The sequence below is a fragment of the Melitaea cinxia genome, chromosome 26 (assembly GCF_905220565.1).
Source record: "Melitaea cinxia chromosome 26, ilMelCinx1.1, whole genome shotgun sequence".
Lineage (NCBI taxonomy): Eukaryota > Metazoa > Arthropoda > Insecta > Lepidoptera > Nymphalidae > Melitaea > Melitaea cinxia.
This window is the reverse complement of record NC_059419.1, coordinates 2,162,455-2,187,516: the sequence shown is the minus strand read 5'-3', so window position 1 is coordinate 2,187,516 and position 25,062 is coordinate 2,162,455.

The window sequence follows — 25,062 nt, the reverse complement described above, 5'->3', positions numbered from 1 at the left end:
CAGAGGTTGATGAATTCTGCTCTCTCCGGACTACAAGGTATACGTTGCTTTATATACCTTGATGACGTCATTTGCTATTCTCACGACATAAGAACACATATACAAAATTTGGAATTGATCTTCCAGAGAATGCGAAAATTTAACCTTAAGTTGCAACCCGACAAGTGCGAGTTCTTACGTCGAGAAGTCGCCTATCTTGGCCATGTCATTTCTGCCGACGGCGTCAGGCCGAACCCAGATAAAATCAAGGCCGTCCTCCAATTCCCCACTCCACAGAATCCTAAAGATATTAAATCGTTTCTCGGACTAGTATCTTACTATAGACGGTTCATACCCGATTTCTCGAAAACCGCTAAACCATTAACCAGTCTCCTGAAGAAAGATCAGCCTTTTGTTTGGCAAAACCAACAGCAAATGGCATTAGAAACCCTAAAAAATAAACTCATTTCAGCTCCTGTTCTTTGTTACCCTGATTTCACTAAACCTTTTACAGTTACAACGGATGCATCAAACTATGCCCTCGGAGCTGTTCTTTCCCAGGGTCCCTATGGTCAAGAACGGCCAATCGCCTACGCTTCCCGAACTCTAAATAAAAGTGAAAGCAACTACAGCACCACAGAGAAAGAATTACTGGCTATTTTATTCGGATGCAAAACTTTCAGACCGTACCTCTACGGTCAGAGATTTAAAATTGTTACCGATCATCGCCCTTTAAAATGGCTTTTTAACCATAAAGACCCCTCAAGTAAATTACAAAGATGGCGTCTCAAGCTCGAAGAGTTTGACTACGAAATAGTTTATAGGAAGGGCAAGCTTAATTCAGCAGCAGACGCTTTATCTCGCTATCCCGTTAATCCTATATATCCAGAAATCGAGAACCCATTACCATCAAATAGCGATCCAACACTTCTACCAGAACTTTCTATTGGCGATAACGAGCTAAATGAATGGGCCAACGAGAATCCGTTACCATTAATTAATGACCCTACACCTTTACCAGAACCACCCATGGGCAATAATGACCTTGCTGAATGGGCTGAAGTAACATTTAGCCCTTTGGATGAAAGAAATTTGGATTTCGTACCATTAACTCCTCCTATTGCTATTGAAAAAGCAACCACGCCCATTAAACCGAATCCAAACCCGATTATTGATCCCCAACCGTCGACCAGCTGGCAGGCACCATCTATACCTAATATTTCTAACTCTGAACCAGATTATCAAATACCGGAAATGTTGTCAACACCAACCAACGAAACAAATCTTGAATTAAATCCAGAACCTCAATCTTTAATTACGGAAGAAGCATCTCTTCCCATGGCCGAAAACCTCGGACCTTCTTTAACCCATGAAACCTTACCAATACCTTCAAATGAGGCAGGAAGTTCTGTCGCACCACAATTACCTGATGAAACATATAACAATTTCTTAAAATCACCTACGAAATCCTTTAACACACAAATAATAGAACACAATAATAGCCTGCTTAAGAGCACCCAAAAATTGATTATAATACCTACCTCAGTAGACATGGATGAGTCTATGCCCTACGTCCAAGAAATAATTAATAACTGTCCAGAACCTGCCCGCAGCGAATTTTTGAAATTAGAAAGAAGTCCCTTTACCTGCTTACCTTTAGAATATGAAACTAAAACTTACCTCTTCGCGTTTACGAAAGTTCACTATTTCGATGATCATTCATACCCAGATATATTTAAAACCTTAAAATATTTACGAGATGAGATAATGATAACTTATCCAACTGAAAATGACATATGTATATCTGACTTCAAAAATCCCTTTGATAGACATTCCTTCGTAAAAATTTATAACATGTTAGGCTACCTGTTTGATGGAACTAACATTAGAATTCACATATATCATGATCAAATAATATATCCAACCTTAAACGAAATCCCAAAAATCCTTAAGGAGAACCACGACATACCTATTGCCGGTCATCTTGGAACCAACAGGATGCTTAACCGCATTAAAGAGCGATATTTCTGGAAAAACATGCGAACCGACATTGAATCCTATATCAAAAAATGCCAATCTTGTCAATCTAATAAAGCCCTGCGCAAGATAAATCGAGCACCGATGGTTATAACATCTACCTCAACTTCCCCATTCGAAAGATTATCCATAGACATTGTGGGACCTCTTCCTGAATCTGGAACAGCTAAATTAAAATTCATCTTAACTATGCAGGACGACCTAACAAAATTTAGTTTAGCATACCCAATCCGCAGTATCACCGCCGAAGAGACAAGCGAGTGCCTTTTACACTTTGTGTCTCTGTTTGGCATACCTAAACACATACTTACTGATCAAGGGACAAATTTCACTGCAGAGTTATTCCAAACAACGTGTCAATTTCTGAAAATCAAACACTTATTTTCCTCACCATATCATCCACAAACCCAAGGTGCGTTAGAAAGATCGCATTCTACCCTAAAGGAGTACCTCAAATCGTATATAAATGACAACCAGGACAACTGGCCTCGGTATGTTTACACAGCCATGTTAGCATATAATACAGCCGTCCATTCAACTACTCATTACTCCCCATACGAATTATTGTTCGGACATAAACCGCATATTCCAACATCCGTCTACGAGGAATCATCTACAGCTACATACCCCGAATACGTTAGAATGCTACAACATCGCCTAAAATTCACCCGCGACAAAGCATTAGAGTTTATACACAAATCCAAAACGACATCTAAAGAATACTACGACACTCGCACTCGCCCTGTAGAATATAAAGTTGGCGATTACGTTTTACTCAAAAATCATCTAAGGCTACGTAAAGCCTTATCTCCAATATGGAAAGGGCCATTCAAGGTAGTAAAAATACATGGTGACCACACGCTTTCACTACTCATTAACAGACGCCATGTCAAACACCATTATGATGAAGTTAAACACGCTGAAATCGAGGATACATCTCATTCTGGAAAATAAAATATTATAATTAAGACCATTTTACTCTATAACATAATATTTACAAATTTATCTTTCCTTACAGCACGATGGCTAATGCTCTTCAAGAGTATACCCGTCCAATCAAGTCTGGACCAGGCATTTACTTTGATCCAATCGGGAAACTTAAGATTAACGTCGGTCATCTAGATATCGTTACCGCTTACGATATGTCTTATATTGAACCGCATATGGAAAATATTAATTCTATCTTAGGTACGGTACGATTTTTATGTAGTCAGATCCAGATGGAAACAATAACAAACCTAGAATGTCATAACACCTTAGAACCGCTAACTGTAAAATACAACGATATTGTATCAGCATATTCCTCTATTTCACATTTAATTGGTAGTAAAAGATTTAAGAGAGCCTGGATAGGTGCCGTAGGAACTTTATCAAAAACTATATTTGGCACTTTGAACGAAGATGACGCAATAAAATATGATAACGCAATACAAAATGTCCAAGATAACGAAAAAAGGCTAAGTTCATTGATAAAAGAAAGTATCTTGGTCACAACTACAACCTTGTCCAAATTTAACGATACTCTCCATAAAATAAAAATCAATGAAGCTAGCCTTGATGAAGCCGTTAACAACCTTTCTTTAAAACTTAAAAATATCTCCAAAATTTCTGTTGAATTAAATTACAAATCGAATATAGATTCAATCTTGACTAGTTTAGAGGCATCCTTGCTTACATTGTCGTTCCAAATGGAGGATATAACAAATGCCATCTTGTTCAGCAGTCGTAATACTTTGCATCCCGCTATATTACCTCCGAAACAACTGTATAAAGAGCTTGTAGACAACTATAGATACTTACCAACTAATGTTAAACTACCAATAAGTTTAGAGTTAAGGAATATCCATATACTATTAAATGTATCTAGTATAGCTTGCTATAGTTTAAATGATAAGATAATATTTGTGTTAAGATTACCATTAGTTTCCCCAAGGGAATATGAATTATTTCATAGTATAGCATTACCCACTCCACACGATTATGTAAACCCTAATACTTTTAGTCTTATAAGACCTAGTAATAAGTTTATCGCAATGACCAAAGATAAGACAGAATACTGTAATCTGGAATCGCTTACGGATTGCCAAGCAGTTAGCGCAAATGAGTACATCTGCTATATAATGAGTGTTTATCCCATAAGTGCTCATCCGAATTGTGAAAGTGAGTTATTGTCAAAAGTGATCAATGTTCTACCCGTGCAGTGCAAAACCGATTTTCTTAGTGGGATATTAGACATTTGGATGCCCATTTCAGACAATAACTGGATATACATACAATCCCAGAACAATAAAGTGTATATGGACTGTATTAATCAGAAAATTTTGGAATTAGATGTAGTCGGTACTGGTGTTTTGAAGGTACCACAAAATTGTGTCGCATCTTGTAAAACTACAAAATTAGTTCCTAGATTTAGTGGTTTAAGATTAAATATAAGTGTTCCTCGTCCTAATTTTAATTTAATAAAAGATCCTTGTTGTATTTTAGATAAGTTCCAAAATGAGATAAGTAATGAGCCCCCTATTCAACTCCAAAATATTGATTTAGATATTTTTACTTCAGAAACTAGCTTAAGGTTAAAATCTATGTCGAAGGAAGCTGATAAAATCCTTAATCAGCACCAAATTATAAAATACGGGACTCACTACTCAATAGCTATAATGATACTATTTTCTGTAATTTGTATTTACTGTATATTCAAAATTTTTGTATGTATTAAATCGCAACGTCTTTCCTATCGCTTCCCTAACGTCTCCCAACCAACCCAAGAACAAGACATAACCCCTAATCCCGTTAATCCTGATAGGAATCCCAAATCCTCGGTAGAAGATCCTTCCCCTATTAAACCTGTCAAACTCTCTTCGGGTGAAATTCCTTCACCAAGCATTAGAGTCAAGGTGTGACCTTGTATCTCCTAAACTTCAGGCCCCTGAAGTTTATTCTACCCCGGGGAGGTGTTATAATCCTGATTAGTTACCCTTATTCCCTATTGAGCACTCCTATTCTGCCTATTCAGCATTTCTATCCTTTAGCAGGTGTTATTACTTATCCGCCACAGTCAGTCTCATTCCCATCTTCCATCCGCGCTAGACGTGTGCTTTAAAAATTAATTTTGTTTCCTTTTTTTAAAAAGACTCTCGCCTTGAGGCTCCTAACAGTACGCTTGTCTTAGGGAGTAAACTGGTGCATGTATGACGAGAGCGTTATGAAAACTGTGATCTAGCGAGGTGAACGGAAGTTGAGAGGCAGATATAAGTAGGGGTAACTTAGAAGTTTTACTTGAGTGGTGCGATCTAAATCATTTATATTAGTTTTTATTATTCGTAATGAATTCCCCGTTAAGGTTTAGACATATTTTACAAATATATTAACAAATACAAATAAATAGAAATATTTTTCGCTTAAAAAGTATTTTGAAACTACCATATGTAACCGCAAGAGTAGTACAACTCTCAAAAGAACTAAACTTTCAAAAAACATAGCATCGCCACAGCATCGCTCCTATTTACAATTATGCACAACCCTCAACCAATAGCTTTAAATCTATTAAGCTATCACTACGGTATTCAAGTGATTCTTATAATTTATGACTATTATAGCCGGTGAACCATTCATCATATTGTCATCATATCCCACGCGGTATTTTACGAGTAGTAAGTAATTTACGAGATTTAAACAATTTTAAAAGAATAATTTTTAACGTAATTGAATTACTATTTCTTTTTTTATACAACTAGGTCTGCAAACAAGCAACAGCAACTCAGCTGATGGTAAGTGATTACTTTAGCCTATATACGCCTGAAACACTAGAAGCATCGCAAGCGTTTTGCTGACCATACTCCCGACCCTAGCCAGGAGGTCTGACCACCTTACTCACCACAGGAACAAAACTCTGCTTGGATTTTTTTTATTTGGCTGTGATCTTCTGTGTTCTGTTCAGGTACTTCTCTAGACGGGCTGCTCCAGACTTTGAGAAGTAAGTATATTTCCTGCTGTGCTCTATCTCAGTTGAAACTTGCTTAATACTCTTAAATTTCATATAAAATAATGAAAATTATATAACTTTGTGCTAGTTTTGTTTTTACGGTTTTGGAAATAAAACATATTTAGTTTTGTATTTTTTTTTTTACAATATACTAGCCTTTACCCGCAGCTTCGCTCACGTTGTATATATTTTTTTTTTACTAAAAGTATCCTATGTTACTTCTAATACCTCGAAGAATACGTGTACAAAGTTTCGTGATGATTGCTTGAGTAGCTTTTGCGTGAAAGCGTAAAAAACAAACTTACATTCACATTTATAATATTAGTAAGGATGTTAACAATACAGACCTAGCACTGACAATTTTTCAAAAAAAAAAAATAAGAAAGTACCATAAAAATAAGTTCGGTAAGGCTTGCAACATTGGTTCCGTTAAGATGACGCAACGCAACAAAGGGATTTGCATACGTGTACAACTAGGCCAATGCACGTGTTCCTTTACATCGTGATAAACGAAAAAATAACTAACAAAAATGAACCTCATAACCCACACAATAAGGTTCATACATTTGAGCTACGTTTTACAAAATCAAATCTACCCTCAGAACAGGCAAATATGAACTGTATAACATTATGATACAGGTCATATGAATTCCATTTGTTACATTCTATTTGTATTTTTGCAGATTTATATGTACCGTTCATTTTTGAAGTTTTATTCGATTTTAATCCTTAGTTGTATGGAGTTAAGGTTGTCAAATTTTTTTGGAGACACTAAATAAATATAAGGAGAGCATCTCTAAGAATGGGTTGTTTATGGTGAATGGAGTCTTTTAATGTACAAATGAGGTGTTATCTGTTCAGAATAATATTGAGTACAGTAAGGACTTCTTTATATAGAAGCAATGTGGATTTTTTTTACGCAATGCCTATGCTAATTTACGCAATAAATTATATCTCGTGATAAATCGTCTGTGTATTGATTGTAAATAAATATTTTTAAAACTAAATACAATTTTATTTATTGATACAAAAAAAATCTTTAAAACAAACACGCATACACATATTTGTGTTTTACACTACTCTCTTATTACCAAGTCTAAAGATAAATTAGATAAAGCAATACAAATTAATACGTTCTCAAAACTTATACACTTCATCAAACAAACGAAAAAAAAAAAATCTACTTAAAATTCTTCTAAAACACTTTCAGAAGCTGTCAACCCTTAAATAAATTACTTGTAGAAAGCTCCTTAAATACGTGAACATTCAACACGACTGGGAAGCCTCCGCCTTACATATTTATGACGTCATCACCATATAAATACATGTCACACAAACCAAATGAGCAATAACTCATCGTTACACGAAAAATAACCTTGTACTGGCCGAATTAAAAAAAAGTGTCAACTTTGTCCCGCGTTCTTTTCAAACAAAGAAAGAATAAATCACATAACCGTCCACGCTACCGGGGTCTACCGCACCCCGCGCGCTTATAAACAAAATAGTCAAAATCCATCCACCACAAAGAATGCTAGCAGCTCAACATTGGCTGGCCGTGTGCTATGTTCAACATCTGTTATGGTATAGTTTTTTAACCGCGAAATTTTTAACGTGACAAACAAAATCGTCTTTATTACCAAGAAATAGAATCGCTGTAATTTAGAAATAGTGTTACGTAACGGTAGTTTTATGTTGGTCGATTTTATGTCTTTACTAGGTCTAATGTAGCATTATAAATTCTTTTGACTGCGACGCCTCTATATTGGGTATGTAATGAGTTTTAATTAGATCCAAAAAAATCGTCGTCTGAGATTTAGTGTTCTTTGTTCTGTCGTGTAGGTTATTTTCGGGAGTTACATGGGTTCACTTTTGCTGTGGAGGGTTAATTGATATAAAATTACGTAATGGTGTAAATATAGTATCATTTATATGTATCATAAGGAAAGCGCTTGCCGTTGTTATGTAATGTTTTTGTATCGTATAAATTAAAACGGAATATACAAAGGCGTAGGATTATAATACCCTTTTGTGTAACACTGATGAGCTTTTTTATCTGTAATAGAAAAAAAAAAGTTTAAGGATACCAACAGCTAAATATTGCAATGTTTCGTAAAATTCATTTGTTTGATTTTACGTATTTATTATTATTTTTATATGTATAAGTTTACAAATATAATTATTCTTTATAATTATCTAATACTATTAAACGAGCAATTCTTACATATATATAAACTGAATCTCGGAAACGGCTTCAACGATTTTCGTGAAATTTAGTATGCAGGGGATTTCGGGGGCGATAAATCGATATAGCTAGGATTCATTTTTAGAAAATGTCATTTTATCCCTATTTTTTGGCAATGAAAAAATCGCTACAATGTCGTTAGAATTTGAAGGTAAATTTCGCAATTGTCAATAAAGTTGTAATAGCTCAGATGGGAAATCGGCTGATCGGTATCGACCGAGGAAACCACGGTTCAAGCCCCTGTCCTCTAGATCGATTAGTTTCTTTCTTTTTTTCTAATTGTACTCATGATTTTTTTATTTAAATAACCAGTTCATATTTTTCATTATGGCCGTAGAATCGGAAAATATTATTCATATTTTATTTTATTTTATTTTCATATTTTATTTTATCGATATGTATCATAATAAATATTATCAATATGTAATTCGTATTTAAATATGATTTCCAAAAAACACGATTTACTAAAAATACCGAGCTAAGCTCGGTCACCCAGGCACTTAATATTTTTATATGTAGTAGTAAATCTACAAATATACCTAATTATTCTTTATAGCTTCTAGCTGCGCCTCTTAGCGAGCTAGGAGATTCAGAATAACACTCTCCAGCTGCTTACACACACACTCCAGGTGTTTACGCATCAAGTTTCATTACAATCAGTTCAATAGTTTTTACATGAAAGAGTAACAAACATTCATGCGTCTATCACCCAAAACTTTCATAATATAGTATAATATATATATGTAGTAAAAAACACACACGTAAAAGGTCACTGAACTTTCTTAAACCATTTTTTTTCTTTATTTAAGGAGTTTTAGTTCACAAGGACTAAGTACGTTACTCCATAGAGCATCACACGTGTTATATAAAAGATAATTATTGAAGCCGTCGTCGCATAGCAATGTGTACAACTTTATACAATAGTTTAGCCAGTTCTGAGAGAGAATACGCCAATATTGAACTACAACCTCCAAGTTATTTAAATTGTGATTATTTACAGCATATCATTTCTGATATCTCTTAAACCATTTTCGTACTAAATTTCACCTAAACTTAGAGAAAAACTAACGCAGAATTTTCAATATTAGCATGAACGTATTGCAACTAAAATAACCCGTAAAGTTAATTTACACGGCCTGTCACGAAAGGAGGCCATGCGTTCATCTACCGTTTCCATAGAACAAAGCGCTATTACACACATACTAATTGAAAACACATCAAAACTGAAAACCAGAAAATGGTTCATTTTAATATGGTGGGTATATTTTTTTTCTGTAGAATTATTTTATTATATCTAAAGTGAAATAACAAATTTCGTCTTCATACTATTTTTCATCAAGCAGTGTTGTGTTCCTGTGTTGAATAAGGTGGCCAGATTACTTGCAGCTTGCGACGCTTCTGGTGTTACAGACGTCTATAAGCTACAGTAATCGATTACCATCAGGTGAGCCGTACGCTTGTTTGCCGACCTAGTTGTGTAAAAAAAATATAACTGGCACTACGTGACAAGCACCACCTTTTGATTAAAAATGGATTCATCGGAATCGATTCACTCAGTACAAAGTTAGAGGTAACACACATAAAAATACACTCGAATGGAGAACTTCCTTTTTTTGAAGTCGGATAAAAATCAATAGGAGCAATTTAGAGGCCTATATCCAGCAGTGGGATATTACAGGCTGAAGCGTAGCGTTAGTGCCAAAGTAGTAGTGTAAAAGATTTCGCCAGTGTCACATTTAATACTATAAATTGATTTAATTATGTATATTAAACTTGCGTTGTTGATTGCGCACTATTACCAACATATTTTTAATATACTACTTTTATTAAAGGTTGCCTGGAAGAGATCGCTATAAGCGATAAGGCCGCCTTTGCATACATTACTTGTTTTTGTATCTAATCGTTCTGAAATGTATCTTTTTTGTGTGTGCAATAAAGTTTACTAAATAAATAAATAAATTATAGTTGATGATAACTTTTAATAAAAAGGTAGTTTAATAATCTTATAACGATGCCATAATAGCTTGGCTGGACTAAATTTGCGTCATTATGCTCCAGATCTATTATTCCATAATGATGGCTAATTTCTATGGAATAAGAATGCAAATACAATATCAAATGTTTAACCGTGACACGCAAAAAACGTCGCTATTACTCTATTACGAGCATATACATTGCTAAAATTAAAATGTTAAAATACTTGTGGTATTGTACTATTGTACTAACGGCGTTTCTGTTTAAACAGAATATTTAATACATTGTTATTTCTTGTGGAATATTGTAAAGAATATATAATTATTTGCAAAATTCCGCAAACTAAAATAATACTTGAGTTCAATATTTTTCAATAGTTAATTACTACATATCGCTAGATAATACGACACACGAGTCTGTTAGTTTAGTCATCGTTAGCAGAAACAGTTTTAATCAATTCATTTTATATTCAATACATACTAATAAATGTAACTGATGTACTTTATGAATTTATTCATGTTGACTCATTATATGTATATTTAATTTTTGAATGTAGGTTATTTGAATTTAAAATGTTATTTCATTTAAAAGTCTATAACTATCTTACATTCCTGTTTTTTATGATCTGGTTTATCTTTGATTATTTCAAGAAATAAAGTTCTTAAACCGAAAATTAAATAAATAGCTTTAAGTTCACTTTAATCTTATAATATAGGGTACCCTTACATTCGAATAACAATTTAATCTATACATATAATGAAATGGTAGGAGAGTCAAAACTGTACATTGAATATTTTTTTTAAAAGAATATTTGGGGTGTGATCTACAATCGATAACGAAGCCGAAAATATAGTTTTTAGATTTTTTTTGTCTGTTTGTCTTTATGTATGTCCGGGATAAACTCAAAAAGTACTGCATGGATTTACTTCAAATTTGGCAACAGTCAACATATAGGCTACATATTATCACGCTATCACCTATGGGGAACGAGCAGTTTTATTTCTTCAACGCATTCGGTAACAACGTGTATTCTAACGACGCATATTTGAATGTTGTTGTTATCATGTTAATAACCATGCTATAAGCTAGCTTAATATAGCTACACTATAAATAAAGACATTCTGTAGTATATTTAGTATCAGCATTACACCGGTGCAAAGCCAGGGCGGGTCGTTAGTAATTTATATAAGTAACATCATCTTCAAATAATTAATAAAAAACATTGTTTTTAATTACATCTAGTATAAGGAAAAAATGGATTACATAATATTAAATTTTTATCATAAAATAGAAGATCATAAAATAATTTTTTCGTTCAAAAATTACACCGAAATTTTTATCAAAGCTTATCAACGGCCGCCATTTTATAAGCCTTAAAAACGAGATAATCCTCAAATCCCCGGATTCAGATAGAGCCAGTTTAGTCCTTATCACATGACATGGTAAATAAAAAAATACCCAAAGGTTGTATTTTGACACAATAACAAAATAATAGAGGTTAAAATCTGGTCTAAAAATAAATAATCACAACACGGCGGTAATTTTATAAATGATTATTAGTCAATAATTAATTTTACTATCCTACAAATATCATAAACGCGAAAGCTTGTGTGTATGGATGTATAGATGTATGGATGTATGGATGTTTGGATTTTTGTTCCTCTTTCACGCCAAAACTACCCAATGGATTTTAATGAAAGTTTACAATAATATAGCTTATACAATAGAATAACATACAGGCTATAATTTTTAAGGAAAGTGTATGAATTGTCCAAAATGTAACGATAATTGTCAAGTAAGTCGGAAAAGTCTGCGAGCTATTTTGGTGTACGCTGAAAAAACTGTAGAGTTTATACGTATATGATGTAATAGAAAAATGTTTATAAGTCTTAAAAAAAATCCGAGACATCATATATCTATCTTTTATGAATAAGCCATTATCGCCAAAACAGTGAACCATAAATACAATAAAAATTAACAATATACTTATTTCTAATGTGGTAACAAATTGATTTTTATATTGCAGAATCAATTTTGATGAATTTTGGTATAGAGATAGATATAGAGAAGATAATAAGCTAGTACCAGCTAGTTTGTATTAAAGCGTTTAGGGGAACTAAGTTATAATATGGATTCTGGTATTGCACTCAAATGGAAGGACGCCAGTTTAAAAAGACGTTGTAGATACTTATATTTGTTTATATGTTTAGGCTCTTACTTATTTTGACATAATATACGTACGTTGCATATGTTATACATATATAAGAATAGAATTATTTATATTTATAGTACCTGGGTGACAGAGCTTAGCTCGGTATTTTTAGTATATATTTTAAGTACATATTTTTAGTGTTTTTTAAAAATCATATTTAAATGCGAATTACATATTAATAAAATATGAATAATATTTTTTTATCTTACCGACATAATAATAAAAAATATGAACTTTTTATTTAAATAAAAAAATCATTACCTTCTCATTCTAACGATATTGTACATTTTTTCATTGCCTAAAAACAGGGATAAAACGAAATTTTCTAAAAATAAATCTTAGCTATATCGATTTATCGGCCCCGAAATCCCCTGCATACTAAATTTCATGAAAATCGTTGGAGCCGTTTACGAGATTCAGATTCAGATTATATATATATACGAAAATTGCTCGTTTAATAGTATTTAATATTAATTAATCATACAAACAAATAAAACCTGCTCTAATTGTGTTTCCTTCAACTGTCACTGCCATATTTGTTACAATACCAACAGCTAACTTAACTTGTTAGTCTAATTGATACTCAAATATTTAAATAAGCTATTATACTACATTACTGTACCCCATTCAGTTGTCAATAAGACCTTCGTAAGTCAATACTGAAAATATTAGTTAGTATACCAACGTAGTATGTGCTCTATACGTATGTCTATTGTCATTGATTGTCTCTATTTAATTATTTAAAAAAAGAACATATTAATTTCCGAACGCCATCTTTAGTTTTTATGGTTAAGCGTGTAGTTAATGGCATAGCGGCTTCTATTTTTCTTTCGCTCCCAGTTGATAGAGCTTGTCCATACACTGATTGTATTTCCGATAAATCTACTTTGAAATATTTGCATCAGTAGAGTACGTACTGTAAGTACCTAGGTAATGACTAGCCCGTTTGTAGTGGCGCAGTTTGTAATAGCCCTGTTTTCTGTGCCGCGGGTTGCGGGTTCGATTCCGCCTGAGTCTGGGTGTAATATTTGTATTTATATATATTTATATATGTATTATTTCTATGTATATTTATAATATATATATATATATATATATATATATATATATAGTTATAACAGTCAGCTGTTACCTGTAACACAAGCGTTAAGTTGCTTACGATAGGAACAGACGACCGTGTGTGTATGTTATAAGATATTTTTTATTTTTTATTTTTTTATTTATGTTGACAACAACATACAACACTGACAACTGATACTTGACCATATAAAATAATTATTTATTTATTTACTACATAATAGTACAATTTTCTACTTGTGTAAGAAAATTACGATATATAATATAGTAAATGTATTACCTTAACACGTTTATTTTTCGTCATATTTTTTTTCATATTTTTTGTAAATTGACATATGTATATAAAGATAAATTAGAAGGTAAAGTAAGTAAATAAGAATAAACATAGCCTTATATTAAAACTTACTTTAAAAAATTTGAACTGCATAAGATGTACATCTGTAACAAAAAAAAAGACATTAATTAATTTTTAAAAAATCGAATATTAATGTAAAGTAAAATTAACTTAATTAAATATGCAACTGAATGTGGGAAGAATTCTATAAATAACGTCCAAGAGAGCAATCATCAGTACTAAAGTATTCATTTCAAATATCAAAGGCCTAATCAAGTGAATAATCAAAAATTTACGAAAACAAATTGTACACAATCTATATACTTATATATTGTTTCATATAATAATTTTTACTAGCTACGTACGGACTAGCCCGTTGGCGCAGTTTGTAGTGACCCTGCTTTCTGCTCCGAGGGTTGTGGGTTCGATTCCCACCCCGAGTCTGGGTGTAATATAAATATTTATTTATATATTTATATATGTATTATTTATAAGTATGTTTATCGAAAAAAAAATATGTAGCTAGGTATATACCAGTCGGCTGTTACCTATAACACAAGCATTAAGTTGCTTACTTTAGGAACAGACGACCGTGTGTGTATTGTGTAGATATTTATTTATTTATTTATTTATTTATTTATTTATTTACACGGCGCATTATAACATTTTTAACCGACTGTAAAAAAGGATAGACTATCTACAAGAAATAATTGAGAAAAGAAAATAGTAGTCATAATGAGTTTGATTTTATTTGTAGAGTAATATTTAATAATATACTATCGACAAGCTCCATCTTCACACCAGCCGCATTAGTTTGTTTTTATTATTTAATTCGTCTTCGATGCGACAAAGCCAGCCCTGCGGTCACCAATCCGCCTGCCCAGCGTGATGACTGGGCAACACACATGAGTTCACGCCATTTTTGGCGCGAACTTGGGGACGCCTATGTCCAGCAGTGGACTGTGTGGCTGAAGTGATTTAACAACGCGTTGGCACTGTAATGATATCATCTGGCTGATGCACTGAGTGTCGTAAGTTCAATCCCCACACATGATATATATTTATATGGACAGATTTTCGCCGTTGTCCCTGTTTCCGAAACCATTACAAAGTCAAGAAGTAGAACGTTTTTTAGAACCAACAATTTAAATTTACGAAGTACATACTGTGGAAACACACAAACGATACCACTTTTTGAAGTGAACTTTTTTACGCACGCTTCACTTAGAGAGGAAGGTGGTGACTGCGTGGCGAGAGCGTTACGAAAAGTGTCATCGCGCGAGGCGAACGAAAGTTGAGAGAGAGCTAATAAGTTAGAGGAGCCAAAGAAGTTATACTTCAGCCGTGTGGTCCAAAGCACACTCGTTTTTTTTTTCGAATAACGAGACGAATACAATTATACAATACAATATATAATACAGTAAATATATAAAGAAACTAGCTTTGCCCGCGACTTCGTCCGCGTGGAATTTAACAAAAAAGTTATTGTTCAGTTCGCAGAGTTCTAAAATAAATATCTTTCTAAAATAAAAGTATCCTAAGTTACTTTTTATTACATCAGCTATCTGCCAGTGAAAGTCTCGTCAAAATCGCTCCAGCCGTTTCAGAGATTAGCCGGAACAAACAGACAAACAGACAGACAGAGAGACAAACATTTTAAAAAATGTTATTTGGTATATATACCTTGTCGTTAATATCCATATGCATTAAGTAAAAAACGATTATTTTAATATTACAAAGAGACACTCCAATTTTATTTATTTGTATAGATTACAGGTATACCTATAGTATAGAATACCTTTCAAATGACATAATAACTTTAAAAAAAAAACAATATACAAATGTTGTTCATCCTATCATCCTCGTTTGAACATCGTTTCAACGTCCTTCCATAATCCTTTATTCAAATTCTTTGATCGTCAAGCGTAACGCTTTGATACAACAATTGAAATATACATAACTCTACAAATACGTATACGTATATTTATCGTTTTGAGTAAAAAAAATACTTATGAAAATAGTAAATAAATACTAATTTTAAAGTCAACGGTTGGCGCCAAAGTTGGCTCTGTCACGAATAACTGTTGCGTCAAATTGGCGGTAATGACAAATGTTTGTATAGGTCATACAAATGTTTGTTATGGGTGTTTGTTTTCAGATGCTGGATACAAATTATATGAAATGTTTAATCTACGTAAAAGGTGTACATACACGCCTGTTCCTAAAGTAGATAACCTTAGGAAAATACGTCCTTTGTTTTTAAGTTATAGGTAACTGAAATGGAAAGATAGGTTTTTATTCAATGCATCTAATGGAAAAATATTACACCGAGACTCGTGGTAGAAATCGAACCCACAACCATAGAACGGAAAACAGAGTCGCAAACTGCCACAACATGTCAGTCATCATTGGTAATAATAATAATAATAAACCACTTTATTGCAACTAAAGATAGTATACATAGCAAACCTTAATATTAGATACATATAGTGCAATGGGCGATCTTATCACTAAATAGCGATCTCTTCCAGATTGGTCCGGATTCCGGATTGGTCATGTTTTTAACAAAATATCACGAAAAGGTAAACAACACACAAATTCGTCTGATAGTAATAAGGTAAATAATACCTGATTTAGGTACCAGACGACTGAAAAACTTATTTTTGTACACATGGCGGCGGGAATTGAACTAACAACCACCGGAACATAAAGAAGGGTCAATGCAAACAACGCAAAACGGTATAGTCAAAAAGATACAATACAACAGTTGTTACAAAATCTACAAAATTAAATGAAAATAGTGTAAATTAAATAGTAACAAATATAACGCAGGACATAATAGCACTTGACGTTTATTTTTATACTAGACTCATAAGTACCTACGTCACGGTATGAGTAATGAGCAATGATACCAGATTCCATCTTGCGTAATAAATTATCGTCGGATCTAATGGAAATATCTATGTTTAGAGCATATTGGTAGATTTAGCACGTTCTCGAATACGTTTGCTTTTTAAATTAAATTATAGCTTTCTTAAAGATATATTGTGAAGTTCCTTGTCAATTCCTTTCTGTAGAATCTACATTCTAAATCCGTTGTAGCTTCAGTTTAACTATAATTAATTTTTACGATTTTTATTTTTGTGTTACCCATACATTGGGAAATTTTAAACATTTTTTTAATATCATATCAAAAATCGACCGTTCCAGCGGGGATCGAATCTGCATCTCCGACTGACCGTGTCGGTGCTCTAGCCAATTAAGCTATGGAACGATGTACCAGCTAAATCGAAATTTTACGCAACGGATTATGATGCGGTTTTCTTTAGAAAATATAGTGATTCCAGAAGTAGGTCTATATGTATAATACATCCATAATATAGTAGAGAAACAATGATAGTTTTAGATGTTTCTAATGTGATGTCGTAAATAAACACATTCTTTTTGCGCTTCCATTGCAAATATTTATTTTATATTTAGTATCAGTATTGCACCCGTGCGAAGCCAGGTCTGGTCGCTAGTATACTCATAAAATGTATATATATATAAGTATTAATATAAATAGTAACATTGTGAGTCATCTAATGACAAATTGTGACATGTCAGTATAAATCTCTGTTGATTCAATGTATCATTATTTCTGAGTTAGATGAGATGACTTACGATATCAGATTGCTTGTTACGGTCTACGCACTTACGTCGTTCTTATATTAGACATATATTTTTAATGCGATGAAGGCGAACTTCTTACCAGTTACCAGAATATGTATTTGTGTGTATATAAGCTTTTCTTTAATTCTATTGTCCGAAATATAATGAATACATAAAAAAGAGTAACTCAATTTGGTGCAGTAGTTCTGAATGTGCGTACATAATTATATTCCAGAGATTCATTTTAATTTACAAAGATTTATTTGGAGTTTTAATGTGAGTCGAGACACAGAGAGGGCGTTGTGTGATAAACGCCTATCAACGAAAACTAATACTAGCCCGTTACTTACTATATATTTAAAATACAAACCATTCAATTCTATACATGTCGTGCTCGAGAACGAATGAATGAACTGTTTGTTAGTAAAACCAGGACTAAATGGTAAACAAGGTCAACTGTTTAAAAAAAAGTTAATATTATAACAAAACTTCGTAATTTATTTACTTTATTTTAGTACGTGTAATAAATTTTCATCTATTGTTTGAAACACTAGCTGTGTGATGCGGTTTTACACGTGTTAATTTGAAGAAAATATAGTCTATAGCCTTTCTCATCAAAAGGGTTATCCGACACAAAAAGAATTTTTCAAATCAAACCAGTTGTGATTAACGCGCTTAAACGAACAAACAAACGAACTTTTCATCTTTATAATATTAGTATTAGCACGTGTGATAAATTTTCATCTATTTACTGAAACATTAAAACAGATTTCAAATAAATTATTTTTCAATTTGATTGGCAATATTTCGAGAAATTTTATAGTCTATAAAACCGTGACTCATAGATACAGAATAGGCTCAGTAAACGTCAATCAATAAACATATAAATTACAAATTGGCAAACTGTACTTAAAATGTGTTCTGTATCAGAAGTCCATGTGTTTTGTATCTGGGTAACCGCACATTACATACACAAACGCCCGAACCTTGATAAGGTATTATTTATTGAGGGTAGGCACAGACGAAAATGTTCAAAACCTGGAGCAGCTCGACTAGGAGAGTATCTCAACTTTACAGAAGATCACAGCTAAATAGCACTGTCCTCAAGTAGTGTCCTGTGGTAAGGTGGTGAGGGAAAGCCCCTGACGTTGGAGGAGTACGCACGGATGCGGAGGCAGGCGCAGGACACCCTGTTGCGGCGATGGACGGAGGACCTTAAAAAGCCGACCGGTGGCGGGATAACCATCCAGTTGGACCATCCATATACAACAATCATATAATATAATATGTATAAGCCAATACACAGGCCAAAGACGGGCGCAGCGTCTTCGGAGCGACAAAGCTAGTACTGCGGTCACCAACCCGCCTGCTCAGCGTGGTAACTATGGGCAAAACACATGAGTTCGCGTTATTTTTGGCGTAAACTTGTGGAGGCCCATGTCCAGCAGTGAACTGTATAAGCTGTAATGATGATGATGATGATGATGATGATGATGAAATAAAAGGTGGTGAGAGAAAAGGGTCAGTATATATAAAAAGAAAAACATCTTGTATTGTTTGTCAAAATCTTTATCATCAGCAGGGATTTAAGCTCAAAAACCTATTTTTAAATCTACGGCGTTCATTCGTTTCCGTTGTGGAAAGACGCGACTTTAAGTTATCGTAACATAACCTTGAATGATTAACCAATTATAAAAAAGAATTCAAACAACGCAGGTGAAATTGTATAATAATTTATATGATAATTAAAAAGATAAAATTATTTATAATTCCTTATTATAACCAAATAACAATTAGAAATAAATACAAAATGATAGTAAATGAATAGAAAAATAGTGTAAAATAAAAATTATGTCGGTACTTAGAAAAAAAGAAACCCATTAAACTAAAAGGAAATTCATCTATACTCGAAAAAATTTAATGTATGTAATATGTTATAAATTATAATTAAATATACATATATAGAAAAAAACTATTTTAATCTACGATTATTTGTCTGTGTGTCTAATCTTGTTTCATTGCATAAATGGCTAGACCGATTTTAGCCAGGCAGTCATTCAGTTTAGCCTATTGCAGTCCACTGCTGGACATAGGCCTCCACAAGTTCGCGCCAGACATCCCTGTTTTCCACAATCCTCATCCAGCCCACACCGTCAATCTTACGTAGATCGTCGGTTCAACGGGCCGGAGGAGGTCCCACACTGCGTTTGCCAAGACGCGGTCTCCACTCCAGGTCTGCTCCAACGGCCATCGGTCCTGCGACACAGATGACCAGCCCACTGCCACTTCAACTTGCTAACTCTGTGAGCTATGTCCGATTTTAGTGGACAGACCGATTGGAGTGCTAATGAGAACTTTTCCATACATAAGAAATATAGTACAAAATTTTTTAATTCTACGCGGATGATGTCGTGTGTCACTGTTAGTCTGTACTAATAATGTAAATATGAAATGTTTGTATTTTTCTGCTTATAATAATCAATGAACTTCAAAGTCTAGTAAGCCTATTTTAATAATCCTTTCATAATGAAGAAGATACATAATCAAGAATATACATTACTTAAAATACTGCAAAACAAGATAAGCCACTAACTCATATTATTAAAACAATTACAATAAATACCAACGCAAGTAAAACCACACACATCAACTAGCACACCTAACAAAAAAAAAAGTTAAATTAGTATTAGAACTCTAATAATTTACTTATCTAAAACGACCATCTAAAACCGTTTGAAATATAAAAATATTTCAATTAATGGTAAATACCTACCATAACACTTAGATAGAATTTTTTCATTACCATGTGGATTATTTGATCCATTATTGTAGACAGAGACGGCACGATGACCTCGAACAGCTGTTCACTTCCACCGGGCGTTACCACTTTAGCCTATTAATGATAAATGGTAACGTTGCGGCTACACCGGGTGATATGTTGCGAACGCTCTTTGTGTGCTACGTTTCTTACATACAATTAAAAAAAAAAAAAAATAACTAGTTACTATGTACAATTTATTTATATTGAGAATGTATCCACAGTACATTCTAAAGGAATAAAAAACTCATATTATATACAACACTTCTTCCAGAATCGTTCAGTTATAGCGTGAGTGAGTAAAAAACATCAGAAAAAAAATATTTTTTTTACTATTGACGCAATTGAAATTTGTATAGCTTCCGTATTAATAATAATATATGGTTTTTATTTTCTACACAGTATAGAAAAAAATTTGACATTTGCGTGAATATAACTAATCCTCACATGTGTCCTGATTCTGTACAGTAAACCTTTAAAGGTAAAGCTACACAGAATACCCAATACGAACAAATATCAGTAAAGTTGGGTGACCTTTTATAGCCTATTACTACTGACTGACTAGCCTGTTAGATGATGATTTGATGCCCGCCCCGAGTCTAGGTGTAATATATGTATTTATTTATAATTAATTTCAAAGCCAGCGGTTAGATGGTTATCCCGCCATCGGTCGACTTCTTAAGTTCTAAGGTGGTAGTGGAACTTTGTTATCCCTCAGTCTCCTCTTACGAAACCCACGGGAAGAGAGGGCGTGGCTATACTCTTCTTTGGTGCCATAGCCACACAGCACGAATACTTTGAAACACACAGGCCGAAGACGGGCAGCAGCGTCTTAGGTGCGAAAAAGCCAGCCCTGCTGTCAACAACCCGCCTGCCCAGCGTGGTGACTATGGGCAACACACATGAGTTCACGCATTTTTGGCGCGAACTTGTAGAGGCCTATGTGCAGCAGTGGACTGCAATAGGCTGGAATGATGACGATGATGATGATGAAATATCATTTATTTGAATGAATATCGAAAAAAAAGGTAACTATATTAGTCGACCGTAACCTACAACACAACATTAAAACAGGAGGAACAGCCGACAGTTTGCGTTTGTTAAACATATACATAAACATAAATCTTATATTTATTTTACTGTCATTCTCGACCTCGTTGAATGTAGTGGAAAAAAACTCTAAAATTACAAGCTACAGTAGTAAGGATTATGATGCCTTATCTTTTTATTGTAGTAACAATACAGAAGAATTATTTTATAACGTCACGGTAGAAAACATAATTAATCATGTCTGGAAGCAGCTTTCCGTTCCCATCACTACGGCGCATATGACAAAAACGTGTAATTTAAAAATTAGGTTAACTCTCTGTTTTATTATTTATCGATGTATCGCAACACATCTGTTTTCGTCAGTTTTGTCAAAATTTCTTTGCTTTTACAACGATTAGAAATTATCGAATTGTTATATTTAAGAAGAAAAAAATATCTTTTATACAAATAGAATGAATAAATAAATAAAAAATAAATAAAACGTCTCACACTCTACGGTGTACTAAGATTCCTACCTACTAAGATTCCTATTTCGGAGGTCTGTAAACACAAACAATACACAAGCACAAACGTCAAATAGCACACTATGATACGGTTCGTCTAATGCTAAGTGGTTACCGTAGCCTATGGACGCTTGCAATCACAAGATTCAAGAGCATGAAAAGATCGTTGCTGACCCCACGCCCAACTCTCTCAAGGATCCTGACTTCCGTATTCACTACAGAAATACAACACTGCTAGTAAAAAGTGATTATTGGCTGTAATCGTGATTACATGTATGTATGTATTGTATGTATATGTATATGTATCACAAAAAAAAATCTTTAATCTTAAATACACAAATATCTTACTCTTTAATTTAGTCGGTTAGTAAAATAAATCTCATAAGAATCCACACAATTCACTTATATGAAATATACATTAGGAAGAATACATTTTTAAATAGATATAAGTATTACATTATTTCTAGCTTAGCGTGTCGGTAATACACAATAGTTCAACATATTATTCGATATCGTCACAAAAAGCAAAAACGTGAGGGTAGAAAAAGTAAGTTATTAATGTGTATGACAATTAAATACCTGAATGACCGAGCTTAGTTCGGTATTTTTTTTTTAGTAATTCGTGTTTTTTGGGAATCATATTCAAATACGAATTACATACATTTTTTAACTGAGGTAGGGCACAGCACAGTCCGACTGGGGTAGTACCTCGACCTTACGGAAGATCACAGTTAAATAATACTGCTTTCAAGCAGTATTGTGTTCCTGTTGGTGAGTAAGGTGACCAGAGCTCCTGGGATTGGGGATTGCAGGCGGATTTTTTATTGGGGATTATAAGCTACGGTAATTTCTTACCATCAGGTGAGCCGTACGCTTCTTTGCCGACCTAGTGATATGAAAAAAATTACTCATGAAATATGAATAATATTTTTCGATCTTATCGACATATTAATAAAAAATATATATGTTTTTTTTTTTTTAATATACTTAGATACGAATAAGGTACGTTGATGAAGGGCTCCCAGTAATAGCCTTTCTCACAAAAGAAGGAACTTGAAAAAAAAGGGAAAAAAATCGGACTGGAGGTATCTGGACTCAAACCACTGTTTTCTCGTTTCGGAAGCGCCCCATTTCCCACCTGAGCTATTATAACCTTACGGACGTAAGCGAAATTTATCTTTGTATTCTAATAATATTGTAGTAATTTTTATTGCCTGAAAACACGGATAAAACGACTAAATTTCATGAAAATCGTTGGAACCGTTTCCGAGTTTCTAATTATATATATATATATATATATATATATATATATATATATATATATATTTATTTATTTATTTATTTATTTAACATTAACACCAACAAGACATACACTAACAAGAACAAAAAAGAATAAATTTTTACAATATTAAGTATAAGTGTTGCCTTAATTATAGGTGTTACACACAATTCGCAAAAAGAAAACAGACGCACAATATACAAATAAAGTTATATGTAACAAATTCATATTAAATTAAATCACAGAAAAAAAAAATCGACTATAAAAATCATAAAAAATATAAAACAATTAAATTTAACATTAAAATTTATCACAAAATATTGAAAAATTTATAAGGAATTCCAAGGACATTAATTATTAACCACAATATTACTTTACAAATCAACATTCATTCACACACATAATAGATAATAACAATAAAAATCATCATCATACTTAATCATATAGCATAAAGGAACCACAATACAAACATCATAATCAAGAATCATTAAAATTATAAAAATTTAACAAATTGTACTTAAATTTAAAAAGATTGTCTGAAAAAATATCGATATCCGCTTTTGTGTTTTTTTGTTGATCATTAAGAGTTGATGCACGAAAACCATTCCGCTGAATTGATTTATAAACGGAGTTGTAACTCAACATTAACCTATTAATCGGAGAATATCGGCCCTGACGTGAGCGTGTACGTTTTTCCACGAAAGGTGTAAAAGCTGACGGTCTTATAGTTCTAGTTTGGGCACGAATATTTAATTGAGCCAGTAAGTTGGGACAGTCAATGGCGCCATTCATTAATTTGTGCAAGAATGTAAGATCGAGAAGTCGTCTCCGACCCGAAAGTGACTGGAGTTGAAAGTACTCAAGCTTATCCTCATAATGTCTAAGATCTTTAAGTACCCTATTTTCGTACGAGAGGTGCCAAATAAATCTTTTTTGGATTCTTTCTATTCTCTGCGAATAAACATTAAAGTGGGGATTCCAAACAACGCTGCAGTATTCCAAAATACTTCGTACCAAGGCCGAATAAATAATTATTTTAGTGTGAGAATCCCTGAATTGCTTACAATTACGCAAGAGGAAACCAAGTGCCTTAAAACTACTGCTGACAATGTTATCAACATGAATATTGAAACGGAGTTTACTATCAAGTGTAACTCCTAGATCACGTATGTAAGAGACTTCCGACAGTGCACTACTACCAATAAAATACGTTCTCGAGATTGATGTTTTTTTCCTAGAATATCTTATAACGCGACATTTATCAATGTTCAAAACCATTCCGTTATCACGACACCATAAAATCAAGCTATTCAAATCCGCTTGGAGTAATTCAGCATCAAAATCTGAGGTAACTTGTCGAAATATTTTAAGATCATCAGCAAACAGATAATATTTTGAATATTTAATGCAACTACTGACATCGTTGATGAATATGTTAAACAGCAAGGGCCCAAGATGTGAGCCCTGGGGTACTCCTGAAACAGCATAAAACGGGTCAGATGCATAACCATCAACGACGACCGTAGAAGATCGCATAGTAAGATATGACTTTAGCCAATCCAGCAATGGACCCGCCACACCTATCACCTTAAGCTTTTTGATCAAGATACCGTGATTAACTTTGTCAAAGGCCTTACTGAAGTCTGTATAAATTGTGTCAACGGAATTACCACTATCAAGAATTTCAGTAATGTCTTCAACAAAGGAAACGAGATTAGTGACCGTCGATCGAGCTTTCACAAACCCATGCTGTTCTGGAGCCACGAATTGCTTAAAGTGCCATGAAACAACGGGATAAATAAGCAACTCAAATACTTTTGCAAAAACCGAAACAATGGAAATGGGTCGATAGTTTTTGGCTTCTTCTCTATCACCTGCTTTAAATAAGGGCAGCACAAGAGCCTCTTTCCACAATGTTGGATAT